This window comes from Hordeum vulgare, chromosome 4H, assembly GCF_904849725.1.
Source record: "Hordeum vulgare subsp. vulgare chromosome 4H, MorexV3_pseudomolecules_assembly, whole genome shotgun sequence".
Taxonomy (NCBI): Eukaryota; Viridiplantae; Streptophyta; class Magnoliopsida; order Poales; family Poaceae; genus Hordeum; species Hordeum vulgare.
This window is the reverse complement of record NC_058521.1, coordinates 54,496,109-54,499,650: the sequence shown is the minus strand read 5'-3', so window position 1 is coordinate 54,499,650 and position 3,542 is coordinate 54,496,109. Positions and strand designations below refer to the sequence as shown.

Sequence of the window (3,542 nt, the reverse complement as noted above, 5' to 3'; positions counted from 1 at the left end):
TGGCACCGGATCATGTCCGGGCGGGAGCGGTTGTTGTCGCGCCGACCTCTGTTTTTTCGGTTGTTGGTGTTGCGGTCATTGCCGATGGAGCCCCTGCTGGAGTCCCCGCGAGGGCCCCTGCCCCTATTGTTGCGAGGAGGGCCGCGACCACCACGACCTCCACGGCCGCGCGTAGCAGCGTTCGCCGAGGACTTGAATCCGCCGCCCGCACTTGTTCCTTGGAAGAGAGCCACCCGTTGATCGAAGTTACTCATCTGAGCAAACAATTCATCAAGGGTGACAGAGACAGTGCGTGCGTCGAGGGCAGATACAAGTGGTTGGTATTCCATGTCGAGGGCGTTGACGATGTAGGAGATCAGCTCGTCGTCGGGCAGTGGCTTTCCTGCCGCGGCGAGCTCATCAGCGAGACCCCTCATGTCCCCTTCTGGGCGTTGGTGAGGGCCGCGCGGATGTTGTTGACGTGCGAGACAACGATGTTGACGAAACATGCTCGCCAGTGCTGCCCAGAGCTCATGTGCATGGTTGATGGAGGTGACCTGCACGAGAGTCTCTTTGGAGAGATTGTTGAGGAGATAGCCGAGTACCTGCTGATCTTCTCTCATCCAAATCGCATGAAGCGGGTTGGTAATGGTTTCCTCTTTGCCATCTTTGTCCTTGCTGACGACGACCTTGGCTGGCTCCGGTGTACTGCCATCCACATACCCGAACACGCCGGCGCCGCGAAGTTGCGGCGCAATCTGGGTGCGCCACAAGATATAATTGATGCGGGTAAGGCGTTCGGTGACCTGGCCGGTGAGGGCTGGGGTGGAGTTGCTGGAGGAGGCCATGGAGCAGGATGCAGCGAGGGAGGGTTGATCGCTAGATGGAAAGAGCTAGGCTCTGATTATCATGTGAGAACGTCGTACCCCTTAAGGGCGACGGTTTTGTGGTAAATAGAGGGGTCGCAAGTCCCTTGATAGCGGTACATTTAACCTTGAGATACAAGAGATAAGAAGAAATAGAGATAATTGGTTTAAAGAGATTAGAATCATTCAAACTAACTCTATCTACATATTCCTTGGGCTACAAGCTAACTAAGGCTAACTATGTACCGCATATCATATGTGGTTTAACATTTGCATCCAAAAAGCATGATCATCTGAGTCTGCCGAGTTCTGTCGGCCAAGCAACAAAAGGAGTCTCGTGTATAGCAACCAGCTGGGATCTTTTCTGACCGGCACAATCAATTTCTGTAACATGACCTCGACATACTCGGGGCTAGTGGCGGGCTTATACCATTGATACGGTCTAGAAGAAAATGAGCCAAGAGGTCCTACACCAAGCCCAGCCCCATTCGAGTAAACAACCCAAGGTTTGTCTCTCTCAAAAAAAGTAAACAACCCAAGATGTCAAGGACAAGGGGAATCCTCACCGACGAGCTAAGTGTCTAGAGAGGATCCAAACTGGGTCCTCAACAAGACAAGAGCAGTCGGTCTTCATACAGTCGGCTGCACCCTAGCATACCGTGACCTCCATGATGTGTCAGTTTTCTTTCGTACAAAAACAATTTATGTTACATGTGTAATATAGAGGTATCTCGACTGCGAGCCCTTACAGTGTACTGTTTCCCAGTGATGCTTTGGACTCGCTTCCTTTCTTTCCTTTCTCCAAAACTTTTGGATCTGCTGTATTCTCGTTATGCTTTAATGAAAACGGGTGTAGCCCGATTAAATAAATCTGTATAATATAGAAAGGACAGGAAATTGCGCAGTGGTCTGTTGGCGAGACAGATGGATCTGCCCACTTATATTTGTCCAGGTGAAACAGAAGCAAGCACTGGAAAAGCATATTTTACGTAGTCTCAAGACATAATCACTCCTTGGAATATTCTCGCGACCAAACCCACTACCACATTGTCAATGTGCAGTTCCATCACGTTGGCTTGTTGTTTGTCTAACTATACAAAAGCTTAGTTGAGATAGTTTGTTCTTGTTTGCTCTGTTCCTTAGATGCAGATGCTTGATTAGTGCCTCTATGAACCCATGATGGGGAAGCTGAAAACTGCTTTAGAAGATGAGTAATGTCGTCATAATAATCAAAGTCAGTTAAGTGATCAACACAGAAAACACATATAATTGCGACCACCCACTAGATGGTCTAGGTTTCCTTTTTATTCTCCTACTTTACACGGACAACTTTTTTAATTTAAAACACACGGACAACTCTTTCTTTCTTTTTTTTTTTTTTTTGCGTTTGACGGACTACAACTCTTGTTAACAAAACATAATACTGTATTTTGTGTTTTATACCCAACAATACCTTCTTCAGGTATAATAATTAAAAAAGTACCCTACTAGCTAGGATTGTTTAGCTTGAGCTCAGGACCTCTTCATGAAGTAAGCAAACTCTAACCATCTATCATTCATATAGTTAGGACATTAGGCCAAAAGATAACCACGTGCGGTCTAGTATGATGTATACATTTTGAGCAATGGTAGACCTACCTACATACAAGTGCTACGTAATTAAACTTACGTGCTTATGTGGCCCAAATTAGTTGGGCCAGTGAGAACAGCCTATTTAAACATTCGCAAGAAACAAAAAAAAATGTAAATTAATAACAACCGGATCAAATCAACAATATTTTGTTATCGTTGAAAAACTAATAGGGTGTTCTCACTGTTGACATGTTCTACCTATCAAATGGTGTGAGTGACTACTATCATGGAAGCACCCTAGAAGCCCAGCTGCACTCACAAACACTTTGTTTACACATGTACTAATCAGCAAAAGGGTGATACAATAGAGAGACTCCAATCAAAGAGCATTAACCAAAGTCTGTTCGGTTTAAAGAATTTGCATATATCTGTTGTCTCTAGTTGCATCAATTAGGATAAAGGTGACCCAAAAATAGTGGTGGGGTTCTTACATTTTACCTGTGCATGGTGTCCTAACTGGGGTACATCATTGCATATGGCTCTTCCAGTCAACCATAGTTTGAGTTATCTAAAGAAAAGGAATCTACATCCACTAAACCTCTTTCCCTTCTTTCCTGTCACTAGAGCAACAAAGTCTCTATAGGATGTACGACCTTCTCCGCTCAGCTAATTGACGAGCAACCATTATCTTGTGTACCCTTGGTAACAATGAATATATATATATATATATATATATATATATATATATATATATATATATATATATATATATATATATATATAGGGTCGCGCTATTCGTCACCCTGAGTGAGGAATAGTTATTCTTCACCGCCTCTATTTTAACATCAATGTATCGTAATTTTACGTTACGTAGTTTTTTTATTATTCCATACGTACAAAGAGACCGTAAGAAAATATATAATCACCATAAAAAATATTTTTGTTATGTAAAATTACAAATGTAAAAATATAGTGTAAAATAAACATAAAATGCATATTTTCTTGTCTTACGGTCTATATTTTAAATTTTTGATGTCAAATTTTACATAGTGAGTTAATATGAATGTAACTATTTGTATTTCAAATATAATTTATTTATGAAAAACTCGTGAGATTACCTCGGGT

The 3,542-nt window shown here is 42.6% G+C and overlaps 1 non-coding gene across 1 annotated transcript; it reads right to left on the bottom strand.

The window, feature by feature from the left end:
- Positions 1–238: 238 nt before the first annotated feature.
- Positions 239–378, bottom strand: LOC123451591. Its single transcript, XR_006632429.1, has one exon. It is a non-coding gene; the product is annotated as a small nucleolar RNA Z247 (small nucleolar RNA).
- Positions 379–3,542: the final 3,164 nt, after the last annotated feature.